Source organism: Symphalangus syndactylus, chromosome 24, assembly GCF_028878055.3.
Source record: "Symphalangus syndactylus isolate Jambi chromosome 24, NHGRI_mSymSyn1-v2.1_pri, whole genome shotgun sequence".
Taxonomy (NCBI): domain Eukaryota; kingdom Metazoa; phylum Chordata; class Mammalia; order Primates; family Hylobatidae; genus Symphalangus; species Symphalangus syndactylus.
The window spans coordinates 8,667,809-8,682,770 of record NC_072446.2 but is presented as its reverse complement, the minus strand read 5'-3'; the positions used below and the strand labels follow the sequence as shown (position 1 = coordinate 8,682,770).

Sequence of the window (14,962 nt, the reverse complement as noted above, 5' to 3'; positions counted from 1 at the left end):
CTCTCCGCTGGTCTCTAGGGGCCCGGACGCTCCCTCCGTTCCCCCAGGTCCCCGCGCCCGCCCCCAACCCCCCGGGGTCTCCTCTCCTGCGGGAGGACTGGAGAAGCTGGGGCATCGCTGATTTTAGGGAGGCAGATAATTTAGTCCCTGGGTCGTTGTGTTTATAGCTCGGGGAATTGAAAATTGTTCTTTAACGCATCAGAAATTAATCTTTCCGACGTTGTAAATTCCAAAAAGCATTTGGTCTGTTAGAAAAAACCTGTTTTATCCGCTTTATGAAAACATTTGAAGCCATGCTTTATATTGAACTCTTAAGGAGAGTATTAGGAACTCATCCGTTCAGGTTCTAACTTGTTGGTGTTAAGTGTCTGGATTAAAGACTCTCTTTTTCGTGTGCCGAAGCCATGATTTCTCAAATTCATTCAGTTGTGTCATACAGGAAAAGGAAGCAAAAATTTCAGCTTTATTTTTGTTTTCCGGCTTAGGCTTGGTTGGGAAGATTTGATGGTGGTTAGACACTTCTGCCCTTATTTGCCTGTTTAGAAAAACCTATTCTAATGACAAAAACAGTTATATTGCTCCATCTATTGTCATGGTTACCTGAAGGCAAAACTTTACCCAAAGCTTCTGAGATTTTATGTTCGTTTATTTGCTTCTCTTTTTAAAAAATGTCAGCTGAGTTTCAGGAATGAATAATCTGTCAAACGAGATGAAATTAGAAGCCTGGATCTAAGGGCTCTGGGGAAGTTTCGGCTGAGTTCATGGTTCCCCCTTCACTTGTGTCGGTGCCGTAGGACTCGGGGTGGCTCCAGCTGGCGTCTGGCCCAGCAGAGAGCTGTAGGGGCCCGCTCTGGTTGCTGGCTGTGTGGACTCTGATGGACATCCCTGGCGAGGGTGTTAATGAGCCTGCAGCATCTGAGTCCACCCACCCTCAGACTGGCCCCTGACTCATTCTGCACCTGCCATATCAGCCTCCTTGCTAGTTCTGAACAGACCCACATGCTCTGTCCTTGGATCTTCCTGGAATGCCTGGTTCCTTAACCTCCTAGCCTGGCGACTGCCTGCCTGCCGTGCCACCCAATTCCCTTCCTTGCTTAATTTTCCCACACCGCTGAATCCTCCTAGTGTCCTGCTTAATGCATTTATCATACTTAATATTTTACTGTGAGTAAGGTCCATGGAGAGAATGTTTTGTGACAAAAACAGTTGCTGGCACATGATCTGGGCCCAGTAAATATTTGTTCAGTGAATGAACGTGGGGAGCTTAGCAGCAGCTGTGCGTGGTGCTGGCCTTGTCACCCGGAAGTCCTTGTGGGTGAGGACTGAGCACGTAGAGGTGAGGGTTCCTGGAGTGTTGGCCCTCAGGACAGAGAGCCACCAGCTCTCACCTGCCCACTGGGGAAGGACAGCCAGGTAAGGGGTGGCTTGGGAGGGTGCATGGGACACTTGTAAATCTTTTCGCAACTTTGAATCTATAATTATTTCAAAGTTAAAACGTTTCTAAAAAGTCAGATCTGTTGGGGCGCAGTGGCTCACGCCTGTAATCTCAGCACTTTAGGAGGCTGAGGCGGGCTGATCACTTGGAGTCAGGAGTTCGAGACTAGCCTGGCCAACATGGTGAAACCCCATCTCTGCTAAAAATACAAAATTAGCTGGGTGTGGTGGCGTGTGCCTGCAATCCCAGCTACTCCGGAGGCTGAGGCAGGAGAATCCCTTGAACCTGGGAGGTGGAGGTTGCAGTGAGCCGAGATCGTGCCACTGCACTCCAGCCTGGGCAAAAAGAGGAAAACTACATCTTAAAAAAAAAAAAAAAAAAATTAACTGGTTGTGGTGGTGGGCGTCCGTAATCCCAGCTACTCAGGAGGCTGAGGCAGGAGAATCCCTTGAACCTGGGAGGTGGAGGTTGCAGTGAGCCAAGGTCACGCCACACTGCACTCCAGCCTGGGTGGTAGAGCAAGACTCAGTCTCAAATAAATAAAAAAATAAAAAGTCAGATCTGCCAGTGGTAATAATGCTTTTAGAAATTTTGTCTTTGATTACCAGGAAAAACCCTACATGCTAGTCCTTATACTCTGTCGTGACATTTGGTAATTAAATAGAGTGAGGTGGAATGATCTCCCTGGCTCTTAATTCAGGAGAACTGCCTGGGAGTGACTGTGGCTGACCCCCTTAGCACGAGGCCCTTTAGCTGTGGTGCTGTGACAGAGCCACAGAGGCTGCTTGGTGACTTGTGGACTCTGGAGTCCTTTCCACAACCTCCACCTCATGCCCAGAGGTTTTTTTTTTTTTTTTTTTTTTGAGACGGAGTCTCGCTCTGTCGCCCAGGCTGAGTACAGTGGCGCAATCTCGGCTCACTGGAAGCTCCGCCTCCCGGGTTCACGCCATTCTCCTGCCTCAGCTTCTCCCAGTAGCTGGGACTACAGGCGCCCGCCACCACGCGCGGCTAATTTTTTTTTGTATTTTTAGTAGAGACGGGGTTTCACCGTGGTCTCGATCTCCTGACCTCGTGATCCGCCCGCCTCGGCCTCCCAAAGTGCTGGGATTACAAGCGTGAGCCACCGCGCCCGGCCTGCCCAGAGTTTTTAACTTAGGGCATTAACTCAGAGTGAGTGGGCTTCAGGGCTTTCCTGCATCCCCGAAGATGGTTGTATTAACGTGGTTCAGAGATTGAACAGACGCTGCACGTTTCTCAGGCATTTTTCCTCAGTTCCCCTTGCTTGGAGGGTGGATACCACTGAGCCCGGTTGCACAGCTGCCTCCGTGACCAGCACCTTTGCCCAAGGTCTCCCTGTTAATAATCGTCAGAGCTGGAACTTGAATTCAAGTCTTCTCTAGACCAGGTTTCTTTGAAGTATTTGGCGTCACCAGGAAGAGCCCTGTACAAGGTGCTGGTTGTTTCATCCTTAGAACCCAGACATGAGGTGCTCACGTGTATGCCTGGGGTTAGCAGTTCGGTAGGTGTTCGTTGAATGATGACTAAAATGCAGTGGGGCGGGGAGTCATGATAAGGTAGAATTTATCTAAGGTGGAGTTTGCTTCTGAAATCAGGCAGTAAGGTGAACGTGATACCCAATTAGGAGTATGTAATGCCGCAGGTAAACTATATCAGCAAATGAAAGCAGTTTTTCTCCAGTAAGGAAACAGACCCCTGGGTCCTCGGGCTGGGTTAAAAGAAGCCATTTGTAGAGAAATGGAACGTGATGACTAGTCCTGCACAAGAGGTAGAGAAGAGACCCTTAACGCTCCAATTATCTCCAAGTGGGCAGTTAAAATGAGTGCTTCTAGGCCGGGCATGGTGGCTCACACCTGTAATCTCAGCACTTTGGGAGGCCGAGGCAGGCAGATCTCGAGATCAAGAGATCGAGACCATCCTGGCCAACATGGTGAAACCCTGTCTCTACTGAAAATACAAAAATTAGCTGGGTGTGGTGGCGGGCGCCTGTAATCCCAGCTACTCGGGAGGCTGAGGCAGGAGAATTGCTTGAACCTGGGAGGCAGAGGTTGCAGTGAGCTGAGATAGCACCACTGCACTCCAGCCTGGGCGACAGAGCGAGACTCCCTCTCACAACAAACAAACAAACTGTAGTGCTTCTAAAATGAGACTCATTGTGATGTTCTGATGAGAACATTCTCATGCCACAAAGTCCTGAGATGTGTCCAAGGAGCACCATCTTCTGTCAGACACACCTCCTGCCCCGCCATAGGCCTTCCCACTGTGGCAGCAGAATCTGTGCTAGGCCTTCCTTCGTGAAAGAGGACAAGACCAGGGCTCCCGTGACTGGGGCTGCTGTGACTCTGAGCCTCTGCATTCTGTCAAATGAGGGTAGTGGTGCTTCCCCTGGGTCCTGCTGGGAAAAAAAAGGAGGCAGTAAATGAAAGGTGTCTCATCACCTGCTTCCTAAATAGAAGTGACAAAGAGGCTGAAAAACAGTAATAGTCTTGTTTTATGAAAATGCTACCCCTAATCTAGGAGCTGGGACTGCCATGCCAGGACCCCTCAGATAATGACATCCGTGAAGAGGATTAGCAGCTAGTCTGTTATCAGTCACAGGCAGTTCAACCCAGAAGATTTAAGGATTAGATTACCCAACAACCTTGAGTGTAGATTTTGTCTCTCATCACCCTTTGCATTAACTTTGGGTGCATGTGTGTTAATGAGGAAGTGTGTTCTGCTTTATTCTTGGTACATCACAGACATTTAATAGATACAGGTCATTAGAAATAATTGTTTTAACTTGTATGAGTTTTGCAAGCATTGATATTTCACATTGAAATTGCAGAAATTAGGACAGCATCTCATTTTCTTTTCTCTTTTGAGACGGAGTCTCATTCTGTCACACAGGCTGGAGTGCAATGGCGTGACCTCGGCTCACTGCAGCCTCTGCCTCCCGGGTTCAAGTGATTCTTCTGCCTCAGCCTCCCGAGTAGCTGGGACTACAGGCGCTCGCCACCATGCCCCGCTAATTTTTTGCATTTTTAGTAGAGACGGGATTTCACCGTGTTAGCCAGGATGGTCTCGATCTCCTGACCTCGTGATCCGCCCGCCTCGGCCTCCCACAGTGCTGGGATTGCAGGTGTGAGCCACTGCGCCCAGCCTTTTTGTTTGTTTGTTTTGTTTTTTTGGTGGGGGGGACGGAGTCTCACTCTGTCACCCAGGCTTGAGTACAATGGTGCGGTTTCCGCTCATGGCACCCTCTGCCTCCTAGGTTCAAGTGATTTTCCTGCCTCAGCCTCCTGGGTAGCTGGGATTACAGGCGCCTGCCATGACGCCCGGCTAATTTTTGTATTTTTAGTAGAGGTGGGGTTTTGCCATGTTGGCCAGGCTGGTCTTGAACTCGTGACCTCAGGTGATCCACCCACTTTGGCCTCCCAAAGTGCTGGGATTACAGGCGTGAGCCACCGCGCCCGGCCCCAAGTTGGTCTTGAGCTCCTAGACTCAAGTGATCATCCAGCCACCATCTCATTTTCTAAAGAAAGAAGTACTTAGACCAGGTTTGGGCCATGTCTCTGAAAATTCTGGGCTGGTGCAGTGGCTCATGCGTGTAATCCCAGCACTTTGAGAGGCCGAGGCAGGCAGATTGCTAGAGTCCAGAAGTGAAGACCAGCCTGGGCAACATGGCAAAATCCCATCTGTACTAAAAATAGAAACAATTAGCCGGACATGGTGACGTGCAGCTGTAGTCCCAGCTACTCGGAGGCTGAGGTGGGAGGATCACCTGAGCCTGGGAGGTCAAGGCTGCAGCAAGCCATGATTGCGCCACTGCACTCCAGCCTGGGCGACAGAGCAAGACACTGTCTCAAAAAAAAAAAAAAAAAAAAAAGGAAGTTCTGTCTTGATCAGTAATTTCCTCATCGGGACAGACCTGCATATGCCAGAGTTTAACTTTGTTGCAACATCATTCTACATTTTACGTGAATGGTTTCAAAAAACTTATTTCTGTGGCAGAGAACCTTGTCATTTATTCTCGACATATTAAACCTGAGTGATATTTTTAAATTTTTGTGCTGTGTTGTGAGTGCTTAGTGAAGATTCCTTGAATATGAATATGAATGAACCTTATTTTTCATGGGTTTATAATTTAAGTATTCTACATTGAACATGTATCACCAGCAGAAATGATCATTTACGAGGTGAAGTGTCCAGAGCCATGTAGTGTCTACATTGCTGTGTCCAGGGATTCTTTGTTTGAGACGGAGTCTCGCTCTGTCATCCAGGCTGGAGTGCAGTGGCACGATCGTGGCTCACTGCAGCTTCCACCTCCTGGGTTCAAGTGATTCTTCTGCCTCAGCCTCCTGAGTAACTGGAATTACAGGCATGCGCCACCACGTCCAGCTAATTTTTGTATTTTTAGTAGAGATGGGGTTTCACCATGTTGCCCAGGCTGGTCTCAAACTCCTGAACTCAAGTAATCAGCCCACCTTGGCCTCCCAAGGTGCTGGGTTTACAGGCATGAGCCACTGTGCTCAATCTGCGTTCTGAGGCATTCTGTGCCTGTTATGAAATCATGATGCTGGCAGGTCGGAAGATGGAATCGACTTCCCAGCCCCATCGGCTGTGCCCTGCCCTCCTTGCTGTCTCTAGAGCGCGGCTGACTTCCGGGAGAGCTCTCCCTGCCCTGTGCCTCTACTTTTTCACCAGGTAGAGTGGAAATGTGTTGTAATGAAACCACAGAACGAAAATATCCCATCTTACTCTTGACCCTTGAAGAAGCAGGAGCTGAATTCAGATGCTAGAGGCCCCGTCTGCGTGCTCATCAGTCTCAGAGTGGAGGCGAGCCCAGGCCAGAGGCTTCTACCTCGGACGAGGCTGCAGGTGCCTGGCGGGAGGAGTGACTGCAGCTCAGCAGAGGGAGTGTGTGGAGTGTGCGGCCCTGCCTGGCTTTTATTTTGCTCCTCCTGTTATTGGGAGGGATTAGCAGCAGAGCGAATGTTTGGGTTTTTGCTGGGCAGTCCCATCGGATTTTTCTTTATTAAATAGAATTGTGTTTTATTGTAAGAGGGTTTCCCTAAGACAAATAACGAAGGAAATTCTGGGTCCAAGAGTACAGACTGTAATTTCTGTCATCTCTTGCCAAGTTCGTAGCCCTCAGGCAGTGTCTGTCTGTCTTTCCCCTTTGCTTGCGGGGCATTTTAACACAGTATTTTGGTGTTCTTTTAGCTACTGTAATAGGGTTTGCTGTTAAAATCTGAGATCTTAAATTTTTGCCAGTTGGAATAAATTTTGTTCTTTCCTGATGTGTTCTTTAAAATAATTCTTTTTTTGGGGGGCGGGGGACAGAGTCTTGTGCTGTCACCCAGGCTGGAGTGCAGTGGTGCGATCTCGGCTCACTGCAACCTCCGCCTCCTGGGTTCACGCCATTCTCCTGCCTCAGCTTCCCGAGTAGCTGGGACTACAGGTGCCCGCCACCATGCCGAGCTAATTTTTTGTATTTTTAGTAGAGATGAGGTTTCACCATGTTAGCCAGGGTGGTCTCAATTTCCTGACCTCGTGATCCGCCCGCCTCGGCCTTCCAAAGTGCTGGGATTACAGGCGTGAGCCACCGCGCCTGGCCTAAAACAAGAAATTTCTTATGAGCCCAGTGTGGTGGCATGCATCAGTAGTCTCAGCTGCTTGGGAGGCAAAGACTGGAGGATTGTTTGAGTCCATCCTGGCCAACATAGCAAGGCCTTCTCTCTTAAAAAATAATAAATTTCTTGTTATAAATGGACTTTAAAAATGTACAAAACCAGTCAACATCTGTTTTTTAAGTTAATGGAGAAAGAAGCTACATTCACATAAAGGCTTTACTGGGCTGTATTCATCTCTCCCTCTTTTTTTTTTTTTTTTTGAGATGGCGTCTCGCTCTGTTGCCCAGGCTGGAGTGCAGTGGTGCCATCTCGGCTCACTGCAAGCTCCGCCTCCTGGGTTAACACCATTCTCCTGCCTCAGCCTCCCAAGTAGCTGGGACTACAGGCACCTGCCACCACGCCCAGCTAGTCTTTTGTATTTTTAGTAGAGATGGGGTTTCACCATGTTATCCAGGATGGTCTCGATCTCCTGACGTTGTGATCTGCCCACCTAGGCCTCCCAAAGTGCTGGGATTAACAGGTGTGAGCCACTGCTCCCGGCCTCATCTTTTTTTTTTTTTGAGACGGAGTTTCACTCTTGTTTCCCAGGCTGGTGGAGTGCAACAGTGTGATCTTGGCTCACCGCAACCTCTGCATTCCGGGTTCAAGTGATTCTCCTGCCTCAGCCTCCTGAGTAGCTGGGATTACAGATATGTGCCACCACACCCAGCTAATTTTGTATTTTTAGTAAAGATGGGGTTTCTCCATGTTGGTCAGGCTGGTCTCGACCTCCCAACCTCAGGTGATCCGCTCACCTCGGCCTCCCAAAGTGTTGGGATTACAGGCGTGAGCCACCGCGCCTGGCCTCATCTTTTTTTTTTTTTTTTTTTTGAGACAGAGTCTTGCTCTGTCGCCCAGGCTGGAGTGCAGTGGCTCAGTCTCTGCTCACTGCAAGCTCTGCTGCCTGGGTTCATGCCATTCTCCTGCCTCAGCCTCCCGAGTAGCTGGGACTACAGGCGCCCGCCGCCACGCCCAGCTAATTTTTTTTGTATTTTTAGTAGAGACAGGGATTTCACCGTGTTAGCCAGGATGGTCTTGATCTCCTGACCTTGTGATCCGCCCGCCTCTGCCTCCCAAAGTGCTGGGATTATAGGCGTGAGCCACTGCGCCCGGCCACATCTTGTTTTTTTACAACAGGGTCTCACTCTGTCTCTCACCCGGGTTAGAGAGGAGTGACACAGTCTTAGCTCACTGCATTCTCCTAGGCCCAAGCAGTCATCCTATCTCAGCCTCCCAAGTAGCTGGGACTTTAGGTACGTGTCACCACAGTTGACTAACGTTTTAATTTTTGTAGAGATGGGGCCTCAACATGTTGCCCAGGTTGGCCTTCCTGGGCTCGATCCTCCTGCCTCAGCCTCCCAAGGTGGTGCATGCCTACAGTCTCAGTAGATTGGAATCACCCTAACCCTCAGTAACTGAGATTGTAGGCACGCACCACCTCACTGACTCACCTCAAACTCTCTTTTTTGAGATGGCGTCTCTGTCACCAGACTGGAGAGCAGTGGCGCGATCTTGGCACACTGCAACCTCCGCCTCCTGGGTTCAAGCGATTCTCCTGCCTCATCCTCCGTAGTAGCTGGGACTACAGGCATGCGCCACTACGCCCGGCTGATTTTTGCATTTTTAGTAGAGACGGAGTTTCACCGTGTTGGCCAGGCTGGTCTCGAACTCTTGACCTCGTGGTCTATGCACCTTGGCCTCCCAAAGTGCTGGGATTACAGGTGTGAGCCGCCGCGCTTGGCGCATCTCAAACTTTTAATAAGGCTCTTCGCATAGAAATTTTTAAAAAATTAGAAACATTTCTGGCCAGGCTTAGTGGCTTAAGCCTATAATCCCATGCTTTGGGAGGCCGAGGCAGGCAGATCACATGAGGCCAGGAGTTGGAGACCAGCCTGGCCAACATGGTGAAACCCTGTCTCTACTAAAAATACAAAAATTTGGGCAGGTACAGTGGCTGACACCTGTAATCCCAACACTTTGGGAGGCTGAGGCAGATAGATCTCTTGAGTTCAGGAATTTGAGACCAACCTGGGTAACATGAGGAAACCCCATCTCTGCAAAAAATACAAAAGCAAATTAGCTGGGCGTGGTGGTGCATGCCTGTGGTCCCAGCTACTCGAGAGGCTGAGGGGCTGAGGTGGGAGGATCCCTTGAGCCTGGGAAGCGGAGGTTGCAGTGGGGGATGAAAAAGAATACCCCATGTCCAAATAGCAAAACACTCTGAAATGAGGCAAACCGTGGTTTGTTGAACAGGAGTTCTGGGACAAGGTTGCCGAATATGCATTAGCCATAATCCCCAGGACAGCCATGCAGGGTGGGTCTTAAACAGTTTTTTAGATTCTGGAGTATAAAGGTGTAATATTGAAGAAGAAGCACAAATAATGTCATCATACATGTTAAAGTGACAACACAGGATTTACAAAATTACCCTTTTTTCCCCAAAATTACCTCTTACGATGTGGTTTCTGTTGGTGCTGTTTTCTCTTGCATCATCCCCCCAGGTTGGGTAACCCTAACTGATTGTCACCAACAGACCAACAGACAGACTCACAGCATCCTTCTCCCTGGTGTGAGCACTGCTTAGTTCACATTTATGAAAATACTTTAAGACAAGGGCGCTGTAACTCACATAGAATCTGAAGTGGCCTTGAATAGGGAGCTGGTCCAGCTGCCTCTTAGTGTGTCTGACCTCCAGGTGGACGGATTGAGATGCATGCAGGTGTTCATGGTATAGGCATCCTTATAAACCTGCTCTAGTTGAGGATAAATAGGCAAAATTGTACTAGTGCTGTTCCTACAGCAGTCTTTGCCCTGGACTCACTCCAGAACAGCTGGCTGTCTGGCTGACTGACAGCTACCTCCGCCTAAAGCCTTAAACAGGCTTCTCTTATATTTTTAAAAGGCAAAGGACAATAAGGCAGATTAATAAGCTATGGGTTTTTTTTTTGTTTTTTTCTTGAGATGAAGTTTCACCCTTGTCACCCAGGCTGGAGTGCAACGGCGCGATCTCGGCTCATTGCAGCCTCCGCCTCTCGGGTTCAAGCAATTCTCCTGCTTTTCAGCCTCCAGAGTAGCTGGGATTACAGGTGCCCGCCACCACGCCCAGCTAATTTTTGTATTTTTAGTTTAGATGGGGTTTCACCATGTTGGCCAGGCTGGTCTCGAACTCCTGACCTCAGGTGATCCGCCCGCCTCGGCCTCCCAAAGTGTCAGGATTATAGGGTGAGCCACGGTGCCTGGCCTTTTTTTTTTTTTTTTTTTTTTTTTTGGTCTTTTTTTGTGTATGTGACAGGATCTCGCTCTTGTCACCCAGGCTAGAGTGCCATGGCACGATCTCGGCTCACTGCAACCTCTGCTTCCCGGGTTCAAGTGACTCTCCTGCCTCAGCCTCCTGAGTAGCTGGAACTACAGGTGTGCGCTACCACGCCCGGCTAATTTTTGTATTTTTAGTAGAGATGGGATTTCACCATGTTGGCCAGGCTGATCTCGACCTCCTGACCTCAAGTGATTCACCTGCCTCAGCCTCCCAAAGTACTGGGATTACAGGTGTGAGCCACCACACCCGGCGCTGGATTTTTTTGTCTTAAGAGACAGGGTCTCACACTCTTGCCCAGGCTAGTTTACAGTGGTGCAGTCACTGCAGCCTTCAACTCTGGGCTCAAGTGATCCTCCCACCTCAGATTACAGGTGTGAGCCACCACACATGACCACACATGGCAGATTTTTTTTTTTTTTTTTTTTTTTTTCCACGGAGTCTGGCTCTTGTCACCCAGGCTGGAGTGCAATGACGTGATCTCAGCTCTCACTGCAACCTCCATCTCCTGGGTTCAAGCAATTCTCCTGCCTCAGCCTCCCTAGTAGCTGGGATTATAGGGGGTGTGCCACCGTGCCCAGCTGATTTTTTTTTTTTTTTCTTGAGATGAAGTCTTGCTCTGTCACCCAGACTGGGAGTGCAATGGTGCGATCTTGGCTCACTGCAACCTCCGCCTCCTGGGTTCAAGCGATTCTGTTGCCTCAGCCTCCCGAGTAGCTGGGATTACAGGCATGTGCCACCTTGCCTGGCTAATTTTTATATATTTAGTAGAGACGGGGTTTCACCATGTTGGCCAGGCTGGTCTTGAACTCCCTGACCTCAGGTGATCCACCTCAGCCTCCCAAAGTACTGGGATTACAGGTGAGCCACTATGCCCTGCCCAGGATTTTTTTTTAATTAAGGAAAATACTTTTTACATCTAAAATTCTATGCAACAATAATTAATGTGTCTTCAAGCTGAGAATTAATTAAAATATAGCCAACAAAACATGTATTAAACTTTGTAAACTTTGTCTATATATGTACTTATTTTACTTTTATTTAAAAATATGGGGCCGGGCATGGTGGCTTACACCTGTAATCCCAGCACTTCGGGAGGCCACGACGGGTGGATCACTTGAGGTCAGGAGTTTGAGACCAGCCTGGCCAACATGGCGAAACCCCGTCCATCTCTACTAAAAATATGAAAATTAGCCAGGTGTGGTGCAGGCACCTGTAATTCCAGCTACTCAGGAGGCTGAGGCAGGACAATTGCTTGAACCCAGGAGGTGGAGGTTGCAGTAAGCTGAGACTGTTCCACTGCACTCCAGCCTGGGCAATAGAAAGACTCCGTCTTAATAAATAAGTTAATAGCCAGGCACGGTGGCTCACGCCTGTAATACCAGCACTTTGGGAGGCCGAGACGAGCAGATCACGAGGTCAGGAGATCGAGACCATCCTGGCTAACATGGTGAAACCCCGTCTCTACTAAAAGTACAAGAAAAAGCCGGGTGTGATGGTGGGCGCCTGTAGCCCCAGCTACTTGGGAGGCTGAGGCAGGAGAATGGTGTCAACCCAGGAGGCGGAGCTTGCAGTGAGCCAAGATCGAGCCACTGCACTCCAGCCTGGGCGAGTGATCAAGACTCCATCTCAAAAAAAAAAATTAATTAATAAAAATATGACAGTGGCCTGGGTGCTGTTGCTCACACCTGTAATCCCAACACATTGGGAGTCTAAGGTGGGAGGATCACTTGAGCTCAGGAGTTTGCCTAGCCTGGGCAACTTAGGGAGACCCTGCCTCTACAAAAAATAAAAAATTATCCAGGTGTGGTGGTTGCACACCTGTAGTCCCAACTACTTCAGTGGCCGAGGTGGGAGGATGGCAGGAGTCCAGGCGGTCAAGGCTGCCGTGAGTTGTGATTGAGCCGCTGCACTCCTGCCTGGGTGATACAGTGAGACTGTGTCTCTAAAATAAAATAAAATAAATGACAGTGGTCCATATAGTACCTTATTCAGAAAAGGCTTGATGTACAAGAAAATAAGTTATTTGTGATCAGGACAGAGAAGAATTACTGCCTTTTGTGAAATGGATGCTGAGAATCAGTCACGATGTACCAGTGCTTGGGAGGCTGACTTTGATTTCAGTTACAGCCCTGCTGATCCTTAGCACGGTGACTGCAAATAGGTTACTCCACCCTCCTGAGTCTCAGCCTTCTTCTCCAAAAAGTGCAGATCATCATCATAATAGCTAACATTAACTGTGTGCCTGGCATAGGGTCTGACCGCTTTATTCAAGCCAGCTCCCAGACATACCTTGCTGGACTGTTTAATGCCCATTTGACAAAGAGGAGATTGACATGGGGAGGTGTTGAGTAACTTGCCTGGCCACTGAGTCCCTGTCAGTGGCAGCTCAGACAGGTGACCCCAGAGCTACCCTCCCACCCCCTGACCAGGCCTGTCTCACAGGCCTCTTAGAAAGGGCTCTGTTCAGTAGATGGCAGGCACGTGGTGAGTGTTTCCTAAGCTGCAGCTGCTGTGTAGATAAAACTCACAGCAGATATCACAAGTTTTGTCAGCTCATACTGTCTCAATTTTGAGGTGCATGCATGTGTTTTACCACTTAACTACCGCTGAAATTTAGGGTTTTTTTTGTTTGTTTTGAGATGGAGTCTCGCCCTGTCGACAGGCTGGAGTGCAGTGGCACGATCTCGGCTCACTGCATCCTCCGCCTCCCGGCTTCAAGTGATTCTCCTGTCTTAGCTTCCCCAGTAGCTGGGACTACAGGCATGTGCACCATCACGCCTGGCTAATTTTTGTATTTTTAGTAGAGTCAGGGTTTCACCAGGTTGGCGAGGCTAGTCTCGAACTCCTGACCTTGTGATCCCCCCACCTTGGCCTCCCAAAGTGCTGGAATGACAGGCGTGAGCCACCGCGCCCGGCCCTGAAATTTCGCATGTTTTGCGGTTGGCTTGTCAGGGTTGAATTGGTGCACCTTATACTTCGTTGCACACTAGACTCACTGGAATCATTTGACTTTCGTCATAGTTGCAGAGGCCCTCTGAAACCCTATGTGTGTGCTTCACCAGGGACAGCCCCACGCATGGGAGGTGGTGGCCAGCCATTGCCCCAGTGTGAATTTCCCTAAGAGCAGCCTTAGGCCAGGGGGTGAGTGTGGGAAAGTCAGGGCCGTTTCCATCAGTTACGTTGCAGAGCGGGTTCCCACTGGAAGTGCTGGAAATACCCGGATGCCATCTGTAGCGTTTTATGAACTGTGGCGGATCCCGTCTGTGTCTTGAGCTTCTGCTCTGCAGTCTGCTCAGTGGAAGCATCCTGTAAGTCCACTGTGCAGTGGGGTGGAGCCGCAGCCAGGGTGGGTGTGCCGTTTGATTGGTCACGGAATGAACAGGGCAGAGGTTGCTAAGTAAATATGATACTGCAAGTAGGATTGTGGTCATAGGTATTTTTATGAATTTATGTGTTATGTGAAGTTGAGGATTTGAATGTTGTGATTATTATATCCGGATAAAGTTCTAGCCTGGCACAGTGCAGGCCCGTGCCTGTGGTCCCAGCTGCTGGAAGTGGGAGGAGACAGCTCAGGATTTCCAGACTATAGGGAGCTATGGTCCTACCATTGCACCCCAGCCTGGGTGACAGAGTGAGACCCCATCTCAGAAAGAAAAGAAAAGAGGCTGGGTGCAGTGGCTCACGCCTGTAATTCAAGTACTTTGGGAGGCTGAGGCAGGCGGATCACTTGTAGTCAGGAGTTCGAGACCAGCCTGGCCAACATGGTGAAACCCCCCATCTCTATTAAAAATACAAAAATCATACTTACCTGGCAGGGGAGATACCATGATCACGAAGGTGGTTTTCCCAGGGCAAGCCTTAGCCATTGCACTCCGGATGTGCTGACCCCTGCGATTTCCCCAAATGTGGGAAACTTGACTGCATAATTTGTGGTAGTGGAGGGACTGTGTTCGCACTGTCCCCCCAACAAAAAAAAAAAAAATACAAAAACCAGTCGGGCGTGGTGGCTCACGCCTGTCATCCCCGCACTTTGGGAAGCTGAGGTGGGTGGATCACCTGAGGTCAGGAGTTTGAGACCAGCCTGGCCAACATGGTGAAGCCCCATCTTTACTAGAAATACAAAATTTGGGCCGGGCGCGGTGGCTCACGCTTGTAATCCCAGCACTTTGGGAGGCCGAGGCGGGCGGATCACGAGGTCAGGAGATCGAGACCACGGTGAAACCCCGTCTCTACTAAAAATACAAAAAATTAGCCGGGCGCGGTGGCGGGCGCCTGTAGTCCCAGCTACTCGGAGAGGCTGAGGCAGGAGAATGGCGTGAACCCGGGAGGCGGAGCTTGCAGTGAGCCGAGATTGCGCCACTGCACTCCAGCCTGGGCGACAGAGCGAGACTCCATCTCAAAAAAAAAAAAAAAAAAAAAAAAAAAAAACAAAAAGAAATACAAAATTTGGGAGGCCGAGGCAGGCGGATCATGTCACGAGGTCAGGAGATTGAGACCATCCTGGCTAACACGGTGAAACCCCATCTCTACTAAAAATAC

At 49.4% G+C, this 14,962-nt stretch overlaps 1 protein-coding gene and 1 non-coding gene across 3 annotated transcripts in view; both read left to right on the top strand.

The window, feature by feature from the left end:
• Nucleotides 1–14,962, top strand: part of DNAJC5 (DnaJ heat shock protein family (Hsp40) member C5) — a 46,981-nt gene that overhangs the window by 570 nt on the left and 31,449 nt on the right. The window lies entirely within an intron of this gene.
• LOC129474962 (U1 spliceosomal RNA) lies at nt 14,224–14,388 on the top strand. The gene has a single exon (XR_008654704.1). It is a non-coding gene; the product is annotated as a U1 spliceosomal RNA (small nuclear RNA).